The 13,180-nt window shown below is 37.6% G+C and overlaps 1 protein-coding gene across 1 annotated transcript in view; it reads left to right on the top strand.

The window, feature by feature from the left end:
* The first annotated feature begins 500 nt into the window (after positions 1-500).
* Positions 501-13,180, top strand: part of LOC127833072 (uncharacterized) — a 29,641-nt gene continuing 16,961 nt past the window's right edge. The window contains exon 1 of the mRNA XM_052358364.1: positions 501-1,149. The gene's annotated coding sequence lies outside the window, so the exon portion shown is untranslated. The remainder of the gene's footprint in view (positions 1,150-13,180) is intronic.

Genomic DNA, 13,180 nt, shown 5'->3' with positions numbered 1-13,180 from the left:
AACGAAAATCCACTATAAACAGAAAGAGATTTTCTAATTTAAGAATACGCTTAATGCACGTAAATAACGCTCGGTTTTAACAGAGAGAGGCTTAATAGTCATTAAAGCGTTAATTTGTGCAACAGATATTGTCCAACCGAGAATACACACTTCATAGATCTTTGATAAAAGCATCACCAAGCTGGCTAGCCATCCGACGGACGGACAAACACCGGAGCAATATTTGCCGAACTAATAATAAAAATATTTTCCTGTCTCATATTAAGAATATCCACGCAGACGCTTAGAGCATCCGCGCATTTTTGTGTATCGATTCGCGCGCGTTACAGACCGCTTTTGCAAAATATACTAGAAGGTTGTGCATACAACCGATCTCGTCAGGATATTGACGAGCCAGGTATGGCCTCATACAGCGCCATGAGAGCTCTGGTTAACAGATGGCGCTATCGGTTATTTCCCCCCAACAAAAGCCACGAGAACGAACTCGCTCGAAACGAATTAACAAACCAGCACCTTCTGTCGCGGTTGCTATGCAACGCACCTGACTTCGCATTCGTGTGTTGGTGCGTATCGACAGACCTTGCAAACTCGCGCGCGGATCACGTGATAAACATACTGTCTGCTTCGTATCAGTTTCTCTTCTGCTGGTGGCATTTACAACATGGTCTTTTCGCAGATCTACGGTGTTATTTAGCTGCATGGGTCCCTCTCTCTGTGTATAGCTAGCCGTGTGAATGGATTGTACAGATGATTGATAACACTCTTAACCGAACACACAGGCCGAGAATGCGAAACTAACACCGGATAGGACTTCATGGTATAGGAAAATATCGTGCGTTGAACCAACATCATCACTTCAAGCAGACGAAAATCAGATTCTCGATTTGTTTGCACGCGGAAGAGATCTCGCCCGCGGAAACAGTTGTGTATGTAACTAGCGCATGCACGGTACTTGAGGAACAAGATAGAACGCAACAAGGACTGGTTCGCGTGTCTTCCGGCTTGACTGCTTCACAAACGTTGAACAAATGGCACTCTTGACAGCTGGTTGACATTAACAACTCGTCTAGTGGACCGCATATCCCCGCATACTTATCGAAGAAGGCAGACGACATACAACTCGTCGATGAATCGACCTTTCCAGGAGTGGTGAGTGCACGTTGCATCATACTTATTTCGTCTAATTAATGGCTTGGCAATTTCTTTCTTAAAAAAATAATTGCAAACTACTTAATAGTTAGCAACATCTATGGTTCCTATATTATTGTAATACAAATGTACATTAGTCATTAGTTACCTGTATACATCATGTGTCACATATGTTATTATTTATTTACGTTTACAAAAGATATGCTCGTTAGTTAAAGACAGTTATGGTAACTATCTTACACTGTATTCAATAGATGCCTTTACGCACCATGTGTCACATGTAGGATTAATTATGTAGGGTTAAAATGAATATGCTCGTAAAATTGGTAAATTGTTGCTTGAAGTTCTAGCTATGGATCATCTGGTTTATGTTGTGGCAACTTGTGGGATATCTTCGTTGCCATCATTGGTTTTTGTGTTTACCTCAAATAATCATTCGAGTAATCTCCCCTTTTGGATTGTGTTTCTTGAATTTAAATATATTTGTATTTGCTTTCATCTAAGCAATGATCGTCAACATTCAGGTTTATTTCTTAAATTGTATTATTTGTTTCTTCCATGGATATAAAGTGATGAGATCTAGTTAAACCATCGAATAATATAAACATGCCTCGGTATTTACAGTCTAAGAAATAAGAAGCTTGTTATGTTTTTGACTTCACTCAGTTCTTGGCCCTTCTCAGTCCATGCACAACACGTAAAGCCCGTGCTCGTGCCGATGGAATGAACAGAGTTACACATTTATTTCGCTTATAGCGTTGTGCATGCGTCTTTAAAATTTGTCAGTAACAACCAAATAGAAAGAAAATAAATAATACTCAACGTCTAAATGATCAACCTCAAGGACAATTTCTATATCAATGGAATGAATTTAGTAACTAAGTAACCAGAGTGCTTTTCTGTAAAAGCAAAGAAACATGCAAGAATTGAAGATACTTTTTATGTGAAAACTAATTTGATACAAAGTATTAATTGTATGCATGTAGTTGAGAGGTTTAGTAAATCTTCGTCTGGGATGTAGACTTTTGACGTCAGACGTTTGACGTCTGTTTCCCTGATCATTTTGAGATGCACCACCTACTTTTATTTATTAACCCATCTATTTCTCGCGTCTAGAAAAAAAGGCCTTGGCATGATGCGGCGTCTCATCAGGGTCTGCGCTGTTTGCTTAGAGGAATTTCTGTAAGAAATATTCTAAATATAGTAAAAGTATACTAGACATCCCGAATTTTGGAAATAAATTGATCCAATTTAGAAGGATTGGAGAGTCCTCTAGACATAAATGGGTTAATCGCTCGCTCACAATCCGATATGCTGCGTTCTAACTTCTACCTTACTACCCCGCTTCAAATTCCACGAGTACCTGTCAAGAATTATAGTAAAGATTTGAGCTTGACGAGTTGGCTGAGTTATATACAGGGTAACCTACATGAACGGCGAAAGTAGCAATCTGGCTCCACAACTTCAAACATTCATAAGATTAATCTTAGTCTTAAACGTAAGTTCAAAACATACGGAAAAACAAGACTCAGTTGTTACGAGCATTTTAAGTTGTCAATATCTCCGGCTAGATATGAGTTAAGACTTTTTACGGACAAACATAACATGTGACACGTTAAATCTACCGATCGTAAATAGTCTCCGCTCTACTTGGAGCTCGCGTGTGCGGTATTTCTAAGAATACAAATTTGTGTATAACATTAAAGTACAATTTCATGTCAGATGACATAATTTCATAACATTCAACTTTTATTTGCAACAATTTATAGTAATAAAAAGAGGCCCAGTAAAATTGCAGAATCAAGTACATGTTTGGTGTTGAGTGATTGCCTGCTTTTGCATCAGTATTGCGCATACAGTAAACATTCTTTTAATATACAGCATCATACATAAACCGCTTTCTCGCTGTTGTTGTATTGATCACCATTTGATACTGATTTTGGCGAAATTGGCTAACCTGTAATAATCATTACAAGTACTCATTTTTAAATAACAACTACATCATTACTTTAAATTAATGTCTATAATATTTATTTATTTTGTTATTGGTAACGATCTATTTTTAATAATATAAATACGACATCTGTGCGATTGTGATTATTTCTGCGATAGAATCACTGCATCGTTGAATAATTAAAAGTAATCCTTATTATATATTTGCGATACTGCTGTAGCAATAAGAGCGTATGATTTTGCGGCTACAATCGAACATACAGCAACAACTGTGTATGCGTTAAATTTAAGCCGATTGATGAAGCGAAAGGATGACTAGACTCGTCACCTTGACAACGCTTTACATAATTATGACAGTGGTGACATCTGTGTAGCACAGCTAGCAGACAACATCTGAACACTTGTCAAGATGAATGGATGGTTTGAAGCGAAGTTGTTCTGGAGTTTTGTACATATAGATATGAACATAGCTATATTGGAAAACCAGGGTTAATTCATGTGCTTAAAGTGAAGCCCCAGTTAGCGCTCGATTGGTCAGTATTGGATCGGGTACTACTTATATATACCCCAGGGACTCTAAAGTATACTTTAATGTACCCCGGCTACGGAAAATATATTATAACGTACCCGGGAATTTTAACGCTAATTTGATCGTTTTCGGCTGTTTATTTTTTAAGATAATTGTGTTCATATTTATGTCAATATTTTGAAAATGGTCTCTATATTATCGAAAGTCATACTCAAAAAAGAATGTCGAGGCAGGTTTTGTTCAAATACAATTTTGTTTCGTTTTCCGTGTATTTAAGAGTACCCGGGGTACATTTCAGTAGTTCCCGAGCCAACATTGACCAATCAAGCCAGATTAACATGTGCAGTACGCACACGCTAACCAGGGACGACACTTTTCGTCTGTATTGGATTTTTGTTTTGAAGAAACATCGATTACATGAAAGCGGAAAGTGTCAACCCTGATAAGCATGGGAAGATACTGTACGCAGATGCACTAAGCCCCGTTTTCCCAAAGTGTATGTAGAATTCCCCAAATATCTAAGTTTTTTATTTGTACCTGTAGTTTGATTGTCAATACAGAATCTTTGTTGTGTGTGTGTGTGTGTGTGTGTGTGTGTGTGTGTGTGTGTGTGTGTGTGTGTGTGTGTGTGTCGAGGGGGGGGGGGGCGGAGATGCAAGGAGAGTACGTATTTTTGTATATCGGTCGGACACTTGATATTGATATTTCATGTGAAAATGAAGCCGGATATTTGTGTAACTTGTATTTTTAAAGAATAAATATGATAACTTACTACCCGATTTAAACGCAAACAATCTGTTTCTATATTAACTATGTATAAACAGCATAACTATTATTTTCCGAAACATGCACGAGTGCTGAACTATTACTCTATTGATACAATGTTAATGCCATGAAAGTTTAAATTAGTTGTGCTCGCTACTACCGTTGAAATCCTCCATTGGGGACAAAATATATCCGGTCCAAAGTCGTCTGTCTCTTTTGCGCAAACAATCGATTTCACCACTCGCGCGGACTGGCGCCTTAATGCTGTCCTCTGAATTATTGATCAGACCATTTGTGAAGATCCAACCGATCGTCAAAACCTCGCCTCCTCGGTTCTAGCCAAGCGGTTCGCGCGCTGTCTCCTGGGGTGTATTGATCACTCCTGTACATCTGATATTTGAATATCCGTGTGTGGCAAATGTGAACGCCATTGTGCCTCTGTTGTTGTATGTATTGAATTATATATCTTGTGACACGCTCGTTGGGGTGAAACCCCGTTTTCAAGTGATGTATGACCTTATCGCTATAGTTATGCACCACAGGTGGTTAGCGTGTTGCTATGATATTAATTAGTGAAAACATCATTTTGAATGATAAATAATAATATTTTAACGAAACATTATCTTTTCTGAAAAAAAAATCACTATCAAATATATATATATATATATATAATTGATAGTGAATATTTTTTTTCATAAAATTTAATTTTTCGTTATTTGAATCACGCCTTGTAATGTAATATCACGATCGAAGTAACATCTATACTATATAAACATAATTTAGACTTCTTCCATGCTGATCGTTCGTTTTAATGCGGCAATAATACAACTTGTTTCGTATGTGCTGTGGGCTACGTTTGTATTGCCACGAACTTCTTATGTGCCTTGAACTGATGGTCTTAATCTTTTTCATCTCGAGAAACCGTAAAACGACGCACAATGAGAATCCGCTGTAAAGGACCGTCTGCTTAAATGTACGTGCTGGCGACGTGCCAACATTCGTCGAGTGGTTGGCAACAGGCGGACATAACTACTCGATATGTGGTTGAGGCTAGGAAGACCTTGGTGATACAAACTGTTTTATTCTGCGCGATCGATAGCAAGCTGGTGAAACGGGCGTTTGGTATGATGTGGCGTTGCGTGGTTCGTTCTTTCGTCTGCGTGTCAAGGCTGTATGTATAGTATGTGCGCTTAAATTCTCGTTATGATGGTTTTGCGTTAGTGTCTTGGTGCAGGGATTAATTTGCTCATATACGTGACTGCTTGGCTTCATATTTAGAAGTTCGTGTCTTGCCTTAAACCAATATTGAGATGACATTTACGGCTCTCCGTTTTGGCTGGTTCATTCTTTGCTCCCATAATTTTATGTGACCAATCCCATAATGTGAGTGAGAGTTTGCATGATGGTTATCGTACGGATTCCTTTCGGGTATTTTGACCCCATGTCCCTCAGTGCAACGCCACATAAACAACTGAAGGTTGAATACTTATCAGCAAAAATAAATGCGTTTGAAAATCAGCACTATTTCAAAGTTCGTGCCCACTTTCGTAACTGTAGTAGTTTATAAAAAATGAGTGCAGGGACACATAATGCAGCCTCAGGCGCGGAAGGACGTTATATTCGAAATAAACGCGCACTCAGTAGGAGATGATGTTTGGTTTTCGTTTATTGCGTTTATGTTTCTTGTGTCGTGGGTTTATAATAGTCATTCCTATTTATGTGAGGATCAGTGTATACTTATTTACATCGTATACTGTGTCTGCGTGATTGCATGTGTAAGTGCCTTCGTGATACGGAAGGCAGTTGGGCGGTCTAGTTGTGAACGCCCGTACAGCTAACCTGGTAACAAATGAGCCGCGGTCTAGGAAAACGGGCATAAGGCATGTGCGGACAGTGAGGTCCCAGATTAGCTTGTGCAGTCCGCACAGGCTCAGCAGGGACGACAATCTCCGCCTTTATGTTATTGTTCGTTTAAAGGAAGTATACTTTTAGCGAAAATCCAGTTCTGACAAGACAGCATTAAAACCATTTTTACCTGTGCGAGACTCAAATATTTGAATCGAAGACGGCTAAATACATGTTCACCGCTTTCGAAAAATGTCAATTTTAATGTGTATAAAACTTACTTATCGTTTCAAATAACACTCACAAGTTTCCAAAGACGCGACAACGTCATTTAACACAATTGGTAGCTGCAAGGTCTTTTTATCAGATGTTCCAAAGGTGCGAGATCCGCGCCGCGGTGGCATAGTTTTATGCATGCCTATAATGAAGTTATGGTGTAGATTATTCAGATGTGTTAGTTCAGAAGTTTGAGTGTGTTAAGTTTCTACATTTAAAAAGTCTCAGATTATGGTACTAGGATGCTACCTTATTCCACTTGACCTTTCTGAGCTGTATCATGTACTTTTCTTAATCTCTCCGTATTATTTGTCAGAGAAAACACTAGTATGAGTATAGTAGTAAGAACCAGTAAGATTCAATATTTACTGTTATTGTTGTTAATCGGCCAATACATAACGGGTTACCGTCCTCGTGTTTTAAATCCTACGCGTTATAACTACCAATCGCTTTGTAATGATCTATCAACCACGATAAGCAGAAACATTTGTCTTGAAACTTAAACGAGATATATGTGTGTTTCAAAGCCCGAACATTATAATTGATGTTGAACCTTACTCAAATCTGTATTTTATTTGCGAACGTTAAACTTCACTTATCGTCATGAATTGGCATGTCTATTCAAATACAATATTTGACGGCGCAGCTTTTCAAATAAGTAAAAAAAAAATGTAGTTTGGACAATTTATGTGAATGACACCTACACGTGAATATGTGCGACATCACATCTACGCGTTTAGATACGAATAATTCATAATCCATCGGCGACAGGCGCTATGTATATTATTCGTGCAGTTGCCAAAACCACTTCTGCGCTTGAGTCGATGCTAAGCATTGAATGCTTCCTAGTACAATCATGAGAAACAGACAACATACCAAGGAAACGGGTCTCGGGAAATCAGAAGTGCTCGTCTCTGAGTATATGGGTCGTGTTCTGAGAAAACTGGGCTTAATGCATGCGCGTAAAGTGTCGTCCCAGATTAGCCTGTGCAGTCCGCACAAGCTAAACAGGGACGACACTTTCCGCCTTAATTGGATTTTTGCTTAAAAGAAGCTTCATATTAACGAAAAATGTCATAAAAGCGGAAAGTGTCGTCCCTGATTAGCTAGTGCGGACTGCACAGGCTAATCTGGGACGACACTTTACGCACAAGCATTATGCCCAGTTTTCTCAGAACGCGGCTCATATAGATAGCTTTCCGTACTCTGTACCCCCGGTTTCGCATTAGCATCGAATGCTGTTAGATTTGGGAAATTGTCCGAGGTATTCCGAGGTGTATGGTAAGAAGATAGATACATTCTTGTCGATCCTCATGTCTACCTCCATAGTCCATAATATCAAATCCATCTATTACTTTTCAGTGACGTCATATAAATTTTCATTCAGAAATGTCTAACTTCAAAGCATTGTATGTAAGAAAGAATTAAAGTTACATGTACATGTAGTAATAATATGATGAATTCCGAATGCATCATAATACATGTATTACTACATGTATGCGCAACTCATTATTCCTAACATACAATTAATCGATTACTGACAGAAACAATTTCATCAGTAAAATTTGGCTTGCGTAAGCACGCGATCAGTTTTAATAAGCCACCTATGAATTGAATGTATGTTTAGTTTTTACTAACAACACGCATAGTTCAACTAACCGGAAAACTAGTATGAACGGTAATATGTATGTCTAACCTCATACTTATGTACATTTATGTCTTAGTATGTCAGATGTCTTACTTCATACTGATGTACGTGTATGCCTTACTTCATACTCATGTATATGTATGCATTACTTCATGTCTTACTGCATACATCTGTACATGTATGTCTTACTTCATACTCATGTACATGTATGTCAGATGTCTTACTTCATACTCATGTACATGTATGCCTTACTTCATATTCATGTATATGTAAGCATTACTTCATGCTCTCCACATTTTTATTCCCCCCCACCACATATTTTGCCCTGTCTGTTGAGTTTGTTTTTTTGTTTGTTTGCGTCAAACTTTAACATTTGCCATACCTTTTGCAATATTGAAGATAGCAACTTGGTATTTGGCATGCATGTGTATATCATGGAGCTGCACATTTTGAGTGGTGAAAGGTCAAGGTCAAGGTCATCCTTCAAGGTCAAAGGTCAAATATATATCTTCAAAGCGGCGCAGAAGGGAACATAGTGTTTCTGACAAACACATATCTTGTTGCTTTTGGTTTTAAGGTGAGCGAATTAGGGATTTTGGCTCTCTTGTATGACCAAGTATGTGCACATTAATCGATCTAATAACATCAAATAATGAACTTTTACTGAAACAATTTAGCTGTTATATTTATAATACCTTTCAGATTCGATTGCAAAATACCTGTGTAGCATCAGTATCATAGAATACCTGTGTAGCATCAGTATCATAGAATACCTGTGTAGCATCAGTATCATAGAATACCTGTGTAGCATCAGTATCATAGAATACCTGTGTAGCGTCAGTATCATAGAATACCTGTGTAGCCTCAGTATCATAGACATCACTATCATAGAAAACCTGTGTAGCATCAGTATCATAGAATACCTGTGTAGCATCAGTATCATAGACATCACTATCATAGAATACCTGTGTAGCATCAGTATCATAGAATACCTGTGTAGCATCAGTATCATAGAATACCTGTGTAGCATCAGTATCATAGAATACCTGTGTAGCATCAGTATCATAGAAAACCTGTGTAGCATCAGTATCATAGAATACCTGTGTAGCATCAGTATCATAGAATACCTGTGTAGCATCACTATCATAGAATACCTGTGTAGCATCAGTATCATAGAACACCTGTGTAGCATCAGTATCATAGAAAACCTGTGTAGCATCAGTATCATAGAATACCTGTGTAGCATCAGTATCATAGAATACCTGTGTAGCATCAGTATCATAGAATACCTGTGTAGCATCAGTATCATAGAAAACCTGTGTAGCATCAGTATCATAGAACACCTGTGTAGCATCAGTATCATAGAATACCTGTGTAGCATCAGTATCATAGAATACCTGTGTAGCATCAGTATCATAGAATACCTGTTGCATCAGTATCATAGAATACCTGTGTAGCATCAGTATCATAGAATACCTGTGTAGCATCACTATCATAGAATACCTGTGTAGCATCAGTATCATAGAATACCTGTGTAGCATCACTATCATAGAATACCTGTGTAGCATCAGTATCATAGAATACCTGTGTAGCATCAGTATCATAGAATACCTGTGTAGCATCGGTATCATACAATACCTGTAGCATCAGTATCATAGAAAACCTGTGTAACCTCAGTATCATAGAATACCTGTGTAGCATCAGTATCATAGAAAACCTGTGTAACCTCAGTATCATAGAATACCTGTGTAGCATCAGTATCATAGAATACCTGTGTAGCATCAGTATCATACAATACCTGTGTAGCATCAGTATCATAGAATACCTGTGTAGCATCAGCTATATTTACCAAATGTACTCGAAACTGCTATTGTTTTATATAGCATATTGCATCACATTTGGACCATCTTTAATTTTTGTTTGTTTTCTTAACGCAAGGGCTAATGTTTTTGCTATTGTTACATGCCTGAAATATAGTTGAGATGTATTGTAGAACAGCTAACTTTCAATAAGCTTAATGCGTAGTATTCAAAAACAATGTGCTAGTATAATCAAAATGTGCCTCATAAAACGAATTTTGTTACTCCGGATTAGTACAAAGTAAATTATTATTACGCTTGTCTTATGAAGACACGATAACACATGTAAATTGCAATATATTTGGTATATTGCTGTAATTTTATTTCATTAGCCTCATTTCACTTTGACGTAATTAAGACATACATACATACTATCGATAATTATTAATACAATAGTCTTATGTATAATAATACATTTATGTATCGTTGCCACGAAACGTTTAGCTACTTTGTATACCTATATTTTGTATAATCACACACTTTTTACTTTTGTTTGCTTGCTCTGTCCACTTTAATAAAACATCAAAACGTTATATGTATGTATACCACGACTGTTTGGACTTTATGTTGATTTCATTGTTCTAAAAAAACTCAAGATTTTGATTAAGCAATACTAGTGAAAGATGATGATAAATTACTGCGATAATGATATATAAAAACGTTGTTACTCAAAAGTTCATGTGTGCACCTGACAAGTTTTTTAATAAGCAAATAGTAAATAAACTGGACTTCCTACAAAACCCAACTACCAACCAACCACCTAACCAAACAACCAACCAGTCAATCAACCAGTCTTCTGTCAAACCAACTTACCTACCACACAACAGGTATTGTGGATTGTGTTAACAATTGGGTCGTAGATATATACTTAACCCATTCATGCCTAGCGTTTAGAAATAAGGCAATGGCAAAAGCGTAGACCCAGATGAGACGCCGCATTATCGTCTCATCAGGGTCTGCGCTGTTTGCTTACAGCAATTTTTGTAAGAAATATTCTTAATATAGAAATGCACTAGACATCCCTATTTTTTTAAATAAATTGATCCAATTTAGAAGGATGGGAGTGTCCAGTAGGCTAAAATGGGTTTATACAATGACAGAGAGCAAAACCTGACGTCAATAGAAGTCCTCATTCTCAGCGACACAAATAATTCTGTCACTACAATACGGTTACGTGTATTCAACTGCGGACAAGTTTACCAGCCGACATGTAAGAAATACGATGACTCCTATCGATCACAAAAGCGTGGCTCTTTTATCAATCCTTCTGCGAATAGTTTTCTGTCCCGCCGCCTGTTTGTTCAATGAATAATGGCTGTTGAAACCGCGGTCACAAGGCGGATTTCACCTCCCGCAGTTTCAGGCTTGCCCGGGATCAATAGGATACCTTCGAGAGTTCATCGCGAAGACTCGTTCTCAACTGGGGGATCATGACAAACAGACGTCATACACGCTACGACAGACTCGGCGTCTGTGATGTATCGTGCCTGTAAATTATCAAATCGCCGTCTTGGGCTTAACAATATCATTTTGTGACTAAATGTAAATTGCGGCTTGGGTTTGACATCGTCGCCACAATTTATACAGAGGCCCGTATAGCTTATGTTAAGTATTTGGTTTCTTACCTTACATATACTTACTTTGCAGGGAAAGTAAGGTATTCCATATAACCGCCGGTCATCACGCCGCCACCTTCCATATGGATAATTTGTTCCTGTTGAGAGCCGTTAGTAGTTCTAACGATCAATTAGATAAAAGACATGCATAATTCAATATTATGGTCGTGATTTTATCAATTTTAATACCGTGTATCGTTCAAGTGTCGCTTCAAGTTGTGTTCCATTGGTATTAGCCAGGTACACATAGTTTATGTTTTCGTGACGCAGAAGATGAGAACTGAATGTACTGATACAATCTTCGCACAGTTTCGGCATAAACACATTTAAAAGCGCAAGAGTAACTTGAAATGCTTCACATTTCTTGCTTTTATATTTATTATTATTATTATTATTATTATTTTCCATTGATTATAAAGTGGTGTAAATTTTCACAATATTTCCATTAAATACATTTTTATAAAAGATAAGGAGGAAATTGAAAACTGTTCGCATGATGACCCTTCGTTACAAACATATACATCTACCCTTTTCTGGCTGCTTCTTTCACAAAACATTCAAATGGACGTGTGTTATGTACATTATTCGCTTCCACGAACACTGCAGCCGATAACCTCTAACGATGTAATGACGTTTTTCTGTTATAACAAAGTTAAAAATGCATGTGCTATATGGTTTTCACTGCATTTTGTTTAAAATGACTCGTATGGAGACACTTATTTTAGTTGACGCAGTTTGGATTTAACCCATTTATGCCTAGCGTCTTGGCAAACAGCGTAGACCCAGATGAGACGCCGCATGATCATCTGGGTCTGCGCTGTTTGCTTAGTATAGATAAAAATATACTAGACATCCCTTATTTTGGAAAAAAATTAATCCAATTCAGAAGGATGGGAGAGTCCATTAGGCATAAATGTGTTAAAATTGTCACAGAAAAAATAACGAGCTCAGATCCTTATTTCATTGTCATTCTCAGTGATGCTACATGGATATGACGTTATTGATTATTAACCCATTTATGCCTATTGGACTATTCCATCCTCCTAAATTTGATCAATTTATTTCCAAAATTAGGGATGTATAGTATATTTATTTCTATATTTAGAATATTTCTTACAGAAATTCCTTTTGTCAAGGTCATGGTGAGCTTTTGTGATCGCTTTTTGTTCGTCGTCCGTTGTCCGTTGTGCGGCGTCAACATTTGCCTTGTTAACTCTCTAGAGGCCACATTTATAGTCCAATCTTCATGGAATTTGGTCAGAAGATTGGTTTCAATGATATCTTGGATGAGTTCGATAATGGTTACGTTTGCTTGAAAAACATGGCTGCCTAGGGGCGGGACAATTTTCCTTAGATGGCTATATATGGCTATAGTAAAATCTTGTTAACACTCTAGAGGCTACAGTTATTGTCCGATCTTCATAAAACTTGGTCAGAAGATTCATCCCAATAATATCTTGGACTAGTTCGAAAATGATGCCGGTTGGTTAAATAACATGGCCGCCAGGGGGCGGGGCATTTTTCCTTATATGGCTATATA

The sequence above is a fragment of the Dreissena polymorpha genome, chromosome 1 (genome assembly GCF_020536995.1).
Source record: "Dreissena polymorpha isolate Duluth1 chromosome 1, UMN_Dpol_1.0, whole genome shotgun sequence".
Lineage (NCBI taxonomy): Eukaryota > Metazoa > Mollusca > Bivalvia > Myida > Dreissenidae > Dreissena > Dreissena polymorpha.
This window is presented reverse-complemented; position numbering and strand designations above follow the sequence as displayed.